This window comes from Schistocerca serialis, chromosome 2 (assembly GCF_023864345.2).
Source record: "Schistocerca serialis cubense isolate TAMUIC-IGC-003099 chromosome 2, iqSchSeri2.2, whole genome shotgun sequence".
Lineage (NCBI taxonomy): Eukaryota > Metazoa > Arthropoda > Insecta > Orthoptera > Acrididae > Schistocerca > Schistocerca serialis.
The window spans coordinates 231,708,079-231,721,030 of NC_064639.1; the positions used below are offsets into that span (position 1 = coordinate 231,708,079).

The window sequence follows — 12,952 nt, forward strand, 5'->3', positions numbered from 1 at the left end:
GACGGATGATCGATGTCTTCATAAATTTTCCTTCAAGGGAAAAAGGATTTTTTCGGACAAATGGGCAATATATCGCAGTGCTAAACCAGAAACTTTTCTAGATTAAAGAAAACTCACATTTATGGCGATCGTGAACACAACCTACCATGAACTTAGCTGCAATGTCAGGAAACCCACTTGATAGCTCCATATTTCTTCATGGGTGCTGTGAATCACATTGCATATGTCACCATATAAGGTGACTGGTTTCTTCCACATCTGCAAGATCGGGAACAGCTCGATCGTATATGATTCCAGCAGGATGGGGCGCCAGTCCATTCTGGTATCGCCGTTAAAGAATGCCTCAATGAGGTATTTCTTTATAAATGGACAGGATGTTACTATGTCCATTTGCTTGCAACTCTTGGAGTAGCCACTCCCAAGCCCTGATCTGTCATCTTGCGAAAATGCGTTTTGGAGTGTTCATTAAACGGAAGGTTGTTGCCACACGTCGCAAGACAGATGTACGTAATGATTCTGTTCGAGGTGCATTTACTGCCATCATGCCAGCAGTGTTGAGGAGAACTTCACATGGTACATGCAGTAGAACCATACTCTTTTGTGAAAACGATAGCGTATGCAGACACTCTGGAATCAACAATTAATAACAGTAACACATCTTCATAGTTGTCGTCTGTCTTGTTCACATGTTAATGCAACCATATACGAAGATGTGGACACGGCATGGAGGGTAATGGGACTTTGTGATCACTCACTGGTCGTCCAGATACTCCATGCCCCAGAATTCGTGGCTGAAGGATGGCTCGGAAGTTCTTTGTTGATGAGAAAGAGAAACATTTGTACAGGAATCATTACTAAAAAGTATTTTCGTTCACTTGTGAACTTCTACAATCACGAAGCAACAATTTGGAATTAATATTTTTCTTCACGTATGCTAGAAAATAATAGTTGAGCGGGGAAAACCTCTGGAAATTTATCATGGGCTCGTACAATACATTGCAGGCAGAATCGCTTCTATATTGCCTTATGAATGTAGACCAACAGGCTTTTAAGTAATCGATCATTATGTTTTGCCTCATCAGTGTAAATAAAATACGTGATTTTTATTTAATGATTTTAACAACTGTTGGGGAGGAATCGAGGAAAGCAATACCTATCTGAGATCAGAGATAATCAAAACTAAAATGAGATTATTCTGGCTATAGTAACGCTATATTAGTCGGTGTAGTCTCACAGCCAGACCACAGTCAGGTCATCCCAATGTCGCGCTGCTACTCGCTGTTGAACAACGGTCGTCAGTCTTCAGTATCTCGAAATGTATTCGCAATTTCGAATATGGACAACCATCATTTGTCTAATGGAATGACTAAACTGTCGTAGTTACGGAACTATTACAGATCAAAACAAAACATACTAGCAGAAATTCTTGCTCTTTATTTTTCGTTCAATTCCGCGAGCTATGAACAACAGTTACGTGTCCTATAGCTAGTCTCAACAGCTGGCTTATCTCGCATTGTGTTTGCCGTTTCAACATGGCACTGCTTAATCTGCCGGCCTGTGAACAGCTATGGCTGTTGGTTTGCTTTGGAAACGTGATCTGTAGCTGGTCTTATGATCTGGCTTATCACGCACTCTCTGTGCTGTTTCATCATGAAACTGCCTCATCGGCTATAGACTACAGGTTTGACTTCGCCATTTTCACAAGGCGGCCTTTGATTAATTGTTGTATCATCTGCCTCTTTTGTTCTTTCTAGATTGACTGAGCATTTCATACTTTGTGAACTAAACGACGCTTTATCGAAAATGGCGTCAATATTTTTTAACAACTTTGCTTCTTGTGCTACACGCAGTTCTTACAAGAACATATTACACGAGACAAACAAGACATCCAACAGTGGCAAGAGAAAAACAGTAAGTGTACAAGAAGTCTTTTCAACGCGGGCTATGTCCGCAATTTACCATCTGTCCATATAAACGTTAAATCTCTTTTCCGGTTCTTTGTGCATCATGACTTGTCATGTATATTACTTCAATGGAGGTGAACTGTGGTTCACTTACTTGTGGGAAGGCTCTCTCCACAAACGCCAGCGCTGTTGATAAGAACATCGACTCCTCCTAAATTCTCCTTTATCCACTTGAAGGCGCATAAAATACTCTCCTCGCTGCTGACGTCACCTTGCAATGGATACAGCGTTCCTGGAGCGTCCTTCTGTTCTTGAGCCTGCAAGAAATAAACGACAGATTTGTAGAATCTGCACGGGACAGCAGGACAAAAATCTTTCTCATAACGAGAAAGGTCAAGTTTGCCATTTAACTAACTTCCATTCTGCACATCGGAGTGTCGTAATTACATGAACAAAGAAGGTGTTGCCACGAAAGGTAATAATATTTTTGTTTCTTTCCCGAGAACCGTGAAATTTATGAGCACAGTTTGCCACTCATAACTTTATCGTGTATATCAAGAAACTTAACGCAGTCATACAATTTTAAACTTTTAACACAAACTATTCGAATTAAAGCACCAGGCATGTACGAACCAAAAGCTTATCTTTTCGGAATTCTTCAAAGACCGTAAATCAAATGAAAATGAGAAACCAAGAATTTTGAGAACTTCTACAGCTACATCTACATCCATACTCCGCAAGCCACCTGACGGTGTGTGGCGGAGGGTAACTTGAGTACCTCTATCGGTTCTCCCTTCTGTTCCTGTCTCGTATTGTTTGTGGAAAGAAAGATTGTCGGTATGCCTCTGTGTGGGCTCTAATCTCTCTGATTTTATCCTCACGGTCTCTTCGCGAGATATACGTCGGAGGGATCAATATACTGCTTGACTCCTCGGTTAAGGTATGTTCTCGAAACTTCAACAAAAGCCCGTACCGAGCTAGTGTGCGTCTCTCTTGCAGAGTCTTCCACTGGAGTTTATCATCTCCGTAACGCTTGCGCGATTACTAAATGATCCTGTAACGAAGCGCGCTATTCTCCGTTGGATCTTCTCTATCTCTTCTATCAAGCCTATCTGGTATGGATCCCACACCGGTGAGCAGTATTCAAACAGTGGGCGAACAGTTTTACTGTAACCTACTTCCTTTGTTTTCGGACTGCATTTCCTTAGGATTCTTCCAGTGAACCTCAGAACACTCCTATTGCCTACTCCCAGATAATTTATGGAATTAACTGCTTCCAGCTGATGACCTGCTATATTGTAGCTAAATGATAAAGGATCTTCCTTTTTATGTATTCGAACCACATTACACTTGTCTACATTGAGATTCAATTGCCAATCGCTGGACCATGCGTCAATTCGTTGCAGATCCTCCTGCATTTCAGCACAATTTTCCATTGTTACAACCTCTCGATATACTATAGCATCATCCGCTAAAAGCCTCAGTGAACTTCCGATGTTATCCACAAGGTCACTTATATATATTGTGAATAGCAACGGTCCTACGATACTCCCCTGCGGCACACCCGAAATCACTTTGCGTTCTGCTCCTTGTTGTGTCTTACGTATTTATTCTTCATACTGCAGACATGTACACAATCGGTGCTAGGCATCCTCAGACGGTGTTGCTCCCACCAAGTCTCAACAACAAAAAAGTGGTATCCACGCCAGTGGACTGATAGGATGGAAAAGAGATTGTCGATGTGGGATGATGCACCGTAAAAAGCACCACAGTTGATGGTGCGACCAATTTTTGCAATTTTACCAGTTTTCCAGTAATTTCAAAGCCAACCAATAACATGGCAGCATGCTTCCCAATCTTTGTATCATCGATAAACCACCGTTCCACTACTTTGAGAGTACCATGTACTATTTTGAGAATGTAGAGACTGCAGTACGTCCATTTATGATTAGTTCTCGGACATAAATACTAAAGTATACAAGAGAGCGTCCTATACCAACGCAGTTAGATTAAGTACATACTTCTAGCACTTGCATCATAGTGCAGAATATACGGTTACGAGTGTCCATCTTTCCGTATGTGAGTGGTAGTCACAGAGTATTCTCACATTCATAACGTAAATTTGGAGAGTGAAACCCGCACATTGTCTTCAACCAACCCTTCCTGCAACAATATCGCCAATTTAATTTGCAACTGACCAGGAGGGTACTGTACCCATGACATTCCGCAACTGCTGTAACTGCTGTTCAGCGAAGACTGTTCCACACCAATCTTACTCGCGGCACCTACCCAAGTGCTTAAGATCTCTCCACGTGCGTGCATGTTGAGGAGGTTGGCAGCCCTTATCGACGTATGGTAGATATGAGAGTGTTAGAGTGATATAACACACAGCTAAGAAGAAAATTATGGTTTATGCATGCTAGAGCTCCAGACAGACGAAGTTTGAAGCATTTTACGTAAATCACTTGTGCTACAACTCTGAGGTATTTTTCTAGTATCTGGAGTCAGTAAAAAAATGGTTCAAATTGCTCTGAGCACTATGGGACTCAACTTCTGAGGTCATCAGTCCCCTAGAACTTAGATCTACTTAAACCTAAGTAACCTAAGAACATTAACACATCCAAGCCCGAGGCAGGATTCGAACCTGCGACCGTAGCTGTCGCGTGGTTCCAGACTGAAGCGTCTAGAACCGCTCGGCCACCCCGGCCGGCCTGAAGTCAGTAGCAAGAAGGTACTGGCAAGAGAGAAATCATCATGGAACATAAACAATTGCACACCTAACGCTACACAGTTCTGCACTTAAACACACTATAATGTTACAACTATGTGATTTCCGAAATATTAGCCATGTGGTGTGCAAAGCACTTAATACTCTAACGCAAGACATATATGTCCAACATACATCTGTGTGATATAGGTCCACCCTGAAAATTTCTTATTTCACTGGCTATGGTGACAAACTGTAAGGTGACAGAACTAATTCCTTCTGCATCAGAGAAAAATATAGTCTGTGATACATGCAAAATATTCAAAGGTGAATAGCGCGCAGTGCGCACACCTGGTTGCGGTCAGAAATTATGCTAGGCTCGCATCAGGCCGATAAAATGTTCGCCAGCAATAGAAAATATGTCTTATGGGAAACATACAAATTCATAGCAGCGGTGTTTAACGTGTGAAAGTACACATCAAACTTCACTGATCTCGTAAACAGGTCAACTGTAAAGCAAAAGTACCCACACAAGGTTTGCAGTACCACAGAAACCTCTGTCAATGACCGAGATAAAGAGTTTGAAACATTTTACGTAAATCACTTGTGCAGACAATTGGTTCAAAATGGTTAAAATGGCTCTGACCACTATGGGACTTAACATCTGAGGTCACCAGTCCCCTAGAACTTAGAACTACTTAAACCTAACGAACCTAAGGACATCACACACATCCATGCCCGAGGCAGGATTCGAACATGAGACCGTAGCGGTCGCGCGGCTCCGCACTGTAGTGCCTAGAACCGCTCGGCCACTCCGGCCGGCTGCTGACAATTCTGAACTATTTTTCCACTGTGTGGTATCCGCACGTGAAGCAATCGGAAAGAGGGAAATGATCGTGGAACATAAACACATTCCAAAGGCTGCACGGTTCTGCACTTAAACAAGCAAAATGCTACAGCTGTGCGGTTTCCGACCAATTAGTCATGTGAAATACAATATAAGAAATGTATTCCCAGCGTGTGACACACATTCTTCCTGCAAGTTTCCCTCCTTACGATCATAAAACAACTACCATAAACACCTTCTTTGTAACACAAACACTACACAGTTTTCCCGAGGTATACGACACCTGCTGTTTAAGAAATTCAATCCTAATTACGGTTCAGAAGCTAAGATATGTTCACAACAGTCCCATAAAATGATTCTCAGCAGCTGAAAATGCTTACGAAGAAATAACGACATCTTACAAGGAAATAAACACAACGATCAGTAGCCAGGAAGATGTAACAGTCGTATCGCAGTTTACAATCGCCCCTGGTAACTTTCCTCTTGCACACTGATGTCATGCTCCGATGTTAGGTTGAACTGCTCATGGGCGGGATACTATGGGCATTTCACCTTGACACCACGTCTCTAGAATGCCTCCTGTTTCCAATATTATGGCCCGTATATGTACCATCAGTCCACTCTCTTCCAGAACACGAAGTTATATTGGTTTCAGTCGGTACTCATTTCATGATATTTTTTCTCTAATTTTATATATTCTCAGTTAGTTTGCGTGTTGTTTCTGTTTTCTTATTTTTGTCAGGTGTAATTTTAATAATATTAAATTTCATTTTTAGCTTATAACATCAAACCGCATCTTAATTATTTCTGCATCCAGTAATTTGACAAATACAAAGAACATATACTCTCGAATTCTAATACATATCAAATTATCTTCCTACTGAAACACGTATGTAACGCAGCAGCGATGGCGAGGCATTGTAGCATCTGTGACCAGAGAGTATGCGCTTGACCGCGCGAGTGTTGCGAGCGGTTCTCAGTCAGTAGTAGTCTTGGCGAGTTAGTTGTCGCTATGCAGAGTAGCAGTCAGTCAGTCGTTGCGAGTCTGTAGCTCTGTCTCGTTGAGAGCAGTACTCAGTCTGTAGTCGTCATGCAGAGCGGTCGGTCAGTAGTAGCAGCCCAGTGCGGTTGTGTGATGTAGGCGGTCGGCAACAATGGTCAAGATGAGGAATAAGGTATACTGTTAATTAATATAATCATTAGATAATGAAAAATTTTATTTATTGTAATTATTCTCCAACAAGTCTCCCAATAATAATTTTTATTTCAAAAGCATTTTCTCAAAAATTTAATTTTTTATTGAACTCAAGATTTCGTCGCACTTCCCATTTCATTCCACTTCTTTTGAAGAAAAATTCCACTAAAATCACAAAAAAAGAGAATATTATTATTGGCAATGCAGTTCCTCCAAGCGGTGCGCAACAACAAGAGCAGATATGTGACATCCATTTATTCTGAGGTAAGACTTTAATTCTGATTGTTTTACACAGGGCCAAAGACCGATATTTCGGTTTAATTGTATTTTCTTGTCACTGAACGGACTTTAAATTTTGTGAAGAAATTATATTTGAGTCAGATTGCGAATTTCACATTTTTGTTGCCATTGTCAGTACATTTGATTGTGGGCAGGTTACGCTTAGAGCAATGTCCATCAGCATTTCTAATTAGTATCGTTATTTTCTTTTAAAATTTTTGTAGGGAGGTTACACTTGGCTCCCATTTCTATTAAGTATTGCAATATTTTCTTTCTTTAAAAAAATTACGGTGGGGAGGTTACACTTGGCGACACCCAGTCCAGGATCGTATTTCGTTGAGAGTCTTTTGAGCAACAGTCAGATATCTGCTCTTATTTGCTTAAGTATAATTAGGATTTAGCGCAACGCTTTTAATAATATTGTGACTTTCTCTCTACAGGTCAACGGCAGTTTGTTGCTTTGTTGTATTTGTGTTGTTTTTGCACTGTGTCGATTTGTTTTGTGAAAAATTTTGACTATTGTAAAAATGCCGCGAAAGACTGTGAATAGCGTATCGCGAAGTATTGTGAATGAAATTACCGACTTAAACAATGTGACCGATAGTAATTGTGATACGCAACGTAAAGATGATAATCCTGCGTTCACTAACAATCAGTGCATTCCAACCACTAATGATGACTTTCACCTTAATGATGAACAAACGAACTCAATTGTCTCGTCTGTTAACTTGACGACAATTGATGACGCAGAACGCTCTATTGTAATGAGCGCTGCAGAGCTTAACACACCCGATTTGGAAAACCCAAGTAACGAACAGACAAATTTGTCTAATGAAAATGAACAGGATACACAAAGTACGACGGATTTATTTAATTCCGAAATAGTGAGTGACAGTGTAGGTCCGACTGATAAACCTTTCTGTAAATTACAGAATGACCAAATGGTCACGCAAAACGAGAAAATTCCAGATCCACCACTAAACAGCACAGAGAATATAAACGCTAGTTTTGACTTGGTACGAATTATGAGAAGTTTGCTACAACAGCAAAGTGAGAAAATAAACAACAGTAATAAAGATCTCAAACAACAACTTAGTGCAGATATCAAACAACAGAGTGAGAAAACAGACAACAATTTCAGACAACAGAGTGAAGATTTTAAACAACTTAGGGAACAAAACAGACAGCTTAGTGAGCAAATTAGAGACGTTGCCGCGCAGTGCCATGACACTAAGGAACAGTTGCGCGTGGAAATTGAGGCTTGTTCTCAAAAAAATAGCGAAGAAATTAAGACTGTAGCGCAAGAATTAAGGGAAATGCAGACAGCCGCAACAGAAACACTCAGAGACGAAATTAGCGGAGTCGCCAAACAGTGCTCTGAAAAAGCTACACAATTACGGGACGAGTTTAGAGCAATGACGGTAGAACTTTCGCGCACTATGGACGCAAAGATAGACGCGAAATTCGAACAGCAGAACACTCAGATTAACGAGCGCTTTAGTCAGCACATACAGAACAGTAATACGCGTTTCCGCAGATTTATTCAAGATCAAAACAAAGTAAAACGACAAGTCATGGAAACAATCACTGCACAGAGACAAGAGGACAAACGTAAAATATTCGCGAAAGCGAAGACGTATGTAGACAATAATATTACTACAGTGTCCGACAAAATTAATACCATAGAACAATTGAACGCGGAATTACGGGATGAAATTTCTGATCTTAAAGCAAAAACGGATACACACACAGTAAATATTCAAACAGTGACAGATAGATTCGAACAACTAGATCTAACACAGGATTGCGATGTCATCAAAGCTGATGTTAAAAAACTGAGCGAAACTACGCGCAAGTTGCAAAAACAGATTAATGCGTCTGATTCTAAAACCGATGATCAGGTTAAAATACTGACTGAAAAATGTGATGAATTGGCCAGTCGTATTGATGTTATCGAAAATACTAATGACAATAAATCAGACGATACTGCACCGGTTTCTTTTATCCAAACACCTGAATTTCAAAATTTACAGCTGACAATTAATGAAATCGATTCATCTAACAACACGTTACGTCGGAAGTTATCAAATTTACAACAAGAAGTAACAGAGATGAAAAACATGTCAGTTAATAACATACCACAACAGACGCCACTTTATGAACATGTGTCAGACTCACGCAGCGCGTATAATTTGGGTAATCTACAGAGAGTACGGGACTTAGATTCCGATCAACCGCAGTTCAATAGATTCTCTTACGATCCTGAACCTGTTTCATTACACAGAGATGATAATTTCGACTATAAACATTTTCTGTCAGTAAGAAAGTTCAAAATATTTAAAAACGATAGAACGCAGATTCACCCACTGGATTGGATTCAACAGTTTAGCTTTGCTCTTCCACCGACTTGGCCTGTAACACATAAACTTGAATTTATTTGCAGTTTTTTGGAAGGCGAACCGGCAACTCGTATGAGACCGATCGCGAGACAGTGTTACTCGGTAGAGGAATTTCAGAATGCTTTTCTGTCAGCGTACTGGTCGAAGACGACACAGCGCGGAATTAAAGATCAACTAATTAGTTTGCCAAACTATGAAAACTCAAATTTTCCCAGTGTAACGCAATTTTTTGAGCACATGGTACAACAAAACCAGTACCTAAGTGAACCGTACAGTGAATCCGCACTTATACAACTATGCATCTCTAAATTACCACGGTCATTACGAGTGTCACTTCTAACGGGCCAGCAAAAAGAAAACATTTCAGCATTCAGAGATCTTTTACAGCTCTTGGAAGTACAGCAATCCGATTATTCTTTTGTAAACAAAAACTTTTCGAGTAACAACCAAGGTCAACAACAGTACTGCAATTATGATCAGGGACGTAATTTCAATCGGAAAGATAACAGACGCTTTAGGAACGATAACTACCAGAAATTTAATAACAGGCAAAATTCTAATTATCAATACCGTCAAAATTTTCAGCAACAGGAACAACACTTTAGTAACAATAGAGGTGTTTCACAACAACAACATCAAAACCAGCCGATTAGGATACCTAACCAACAATGGAATACACAAGGTCAACCAGGCTTTAATGTTTCGCCGCGTGGACGCATAGTCCCTGGTCCAACAAATAGTAACGTACGTCAGCAAGGAAACAACTACGTACAAAGAAGACAGTATTTCAATTCCTATCGTAATGCACCGTATAGGAATGACTATTACGACAGACGTAAAAATAATGAAGACAATTTTCAGCGAACGCCTAACAACAGTCGGTCATACCAACAGCAAAATCATACGCAAGAACATATTCTCATGAATGAACCCGACAGTAGGTACCATCCAGAGCGTAACACGCCTGGAAGAAGTAATAGGACAGTTCAAATAGTCGAAATGCCACAGAATCCTCCTAATAATAATAACACGTCAGATAGAATCTGACTAGATAATGTACAGGACGCATCTTGCAATAATACAAGCACTACCTTAGACACGCAAAATGTTGTTCACGAAAATGTAATTACTTTTGACGACATCAGAGACACTCTTTTACAGGAAAGACCAGTTATTCAGAAAACCATTTCACATCCTGTTATCGAAATTAAAATTGGTTCATCGAAATTCTCAGCAGTAATTGATTCCGGATCACCTATATCAGCAATAAATGAGGAGACTTTTAATGAGTGCAACAAAGAGAATACTTATCCGACATTACCTTTAGGCAAAACAAAAGTGAAAGGAGCAGTATCGAGTAAAGGAGTAGACGTTAAATTACAGACACATTTATCATTTTGTATCGCAGGTCACACGTTTCACTCTAATTTTTGGATTGTTCCTTTATTGACAACAGACGTTATTTTAGGCACGAATTTTCTGGTACAACACGAAGCAGTCATTGATTTTCAGAATTCTTATTTAATGTTAAAGGATGAAAATGTACAACTTGCTTTAGAATTTCAGCACTCATTATCTGCGGAAGAACAAACAATTAACCGCACAGAGGTCATTTCCGCAACACGTGACATAGACTGTAATCCCACATTGTTAACGGATACGTACGTACACAACTATAATACTCCAGACGAGATGGACTACGACGTAATACAAATGATTTCCGATAAAGTTAAAGAGAGTAGTGCAATTACAGACGACGAACGAACGCAATTACACAAAATTCTTTTACAGCAAGCTCCAGTTTTTGACAACATTCCTGGTACTATGTCCGGCTTTATGTATGAATTTCAAGTCAAACCGCATGACACATTTAAAGGAAAGCATTATCCTATTCCATACATTCACAGAGAACAGGTTAAAAAAGAATTGCAGGATATGCTCGACCAAGGAATTATAGAACCAGCAGTTAGTCCGTACATAAACCCGCTACATATTGTTAAGAAAAAAGATGGCTCACTTCGCCTTGTACTTGATTCACGTCACATTAATGACATTATTATTAATGAAACAGATCGACCACAGACATTAGAAGAACTTTTACAGAAATTTCACGGTACAGCTATTTATTCCACATTAGATTTGAAATCGGGATTTTGGCAAATTCAACTTCATCCGAATTGTAGAAAATATACAGCTTTTCTCTGTTTCGGCGACTGTTATCAATTTTGCAAACTACCGTTCGGCTTAACTATTTCTTCTGCAGCTTTTATTCGCGGTTTGAACACAATACTTCCGACAGAACTTAAAGACAGAATTACGACGTATGTAGACGATATTCTTATCGCAGAAGCTAACTGGTCTGAACACAATATGATTCTTGAACAACTGTTACAAACCTTTCATGCACAAGGACTTACAGTTAATCTTAGTAAATCGCACTTTGGCAAAACTTCTATAAAATTTCTTGGACACGTAATTTCAGCAAAAGGCATTGCACCTGATCCGGAAAAACTTCAAGCTCTACGTGACATTAGTGTTCCTACGACGAAGAAGCAATTACGCAGTTTTTTGGGCTTAATTAACTTTTTTCGTAAATTTATTCATCACTCTGCTTTAGACACGCCTAGACTATGCCAATTAACGGGTAAAAACAATATTTGGTCTTGGGATAAGCAAGCACATTCTGAATTTATGAACCTGAAATATGCTCTGTTGAATGCACCACTTTTATCGCACCCAGATCTTACTAGAAATTTTTCCATTGCCACCGACAGTTCCAACACCGCTTTAGGTGTACATATTTTCCAGGAAATAGAAGAAGATGGTTCTATAGTAATTAAAAACATTGCATTTGCAAGTCGCATTTTGTCACCTGCTGAGCGAAATTATTCTGTTACAGAACTTGAAACATTATGTGTTGTATGGGCTTTTACGAGATTTCGGCACTTTCTTTATGGCAGACATACCACCGTTTACACAGACCACAGAGCGATACAATTTTTACTTTCGGCCAAATTCACGCACGATAGATTAAGCAGATGGAAACTTTATTTACAGGAATTTAATTTTACAATAGTTCACATTCCCGGCACACAAAATGTTATAGCAGACGCACTATCGCGTTCTCTCGGCAACAATCAGCAAGACGTAGCAACCAACTTCTGCAAAACAAATTTCAGTGTCATGTACATTCAGCAAGTTGCATTTGAAAACTTTATTTCATCGTCATTACAGGACATAGCACAAGAACAAAATAAAGACAACGTGTGGAAAGAAATTAAACACCTTTGGCTAGATAAGAATAATGTTACGATTAGAAACCACTACACTGTACGCAATGACATTCTGTTTCGCCGTTCTCATCCTGACAGCAACAATTGGTTATTATGCATTCCTGACGAACTGGTTAACAAATTAATTTGGTACACTCATTTAAGCTACGCACATTACGGAGCACGAAAATGTTTCCTTATACTGAGACAGAACTGTTATTTTGCCAACATGGAGAAACGTATACGACGAGTTTTAGCGTCTTGTAAAATTTGCCAGAAAGCTAAATCAGACACCACTTCACATATTCCTCCATTATATCCCATTATACCTGTTAAACTAAGACACATG

At 39.7% G+C, this 12,952-nt stretch overlaps 1 pseudogene; it reads right to left on the reverse strand.

Annotated features, from left to right (window-relative positions):
* LOC126455863 (dehydrogenase/reductase SDR family member 11-like) overlaps positions 1 to 12,952 on the reverse strand; it is a 77,360-nt pseudogene that overhangs the window by 44,644 nt on the left and 19,764 nt on the right.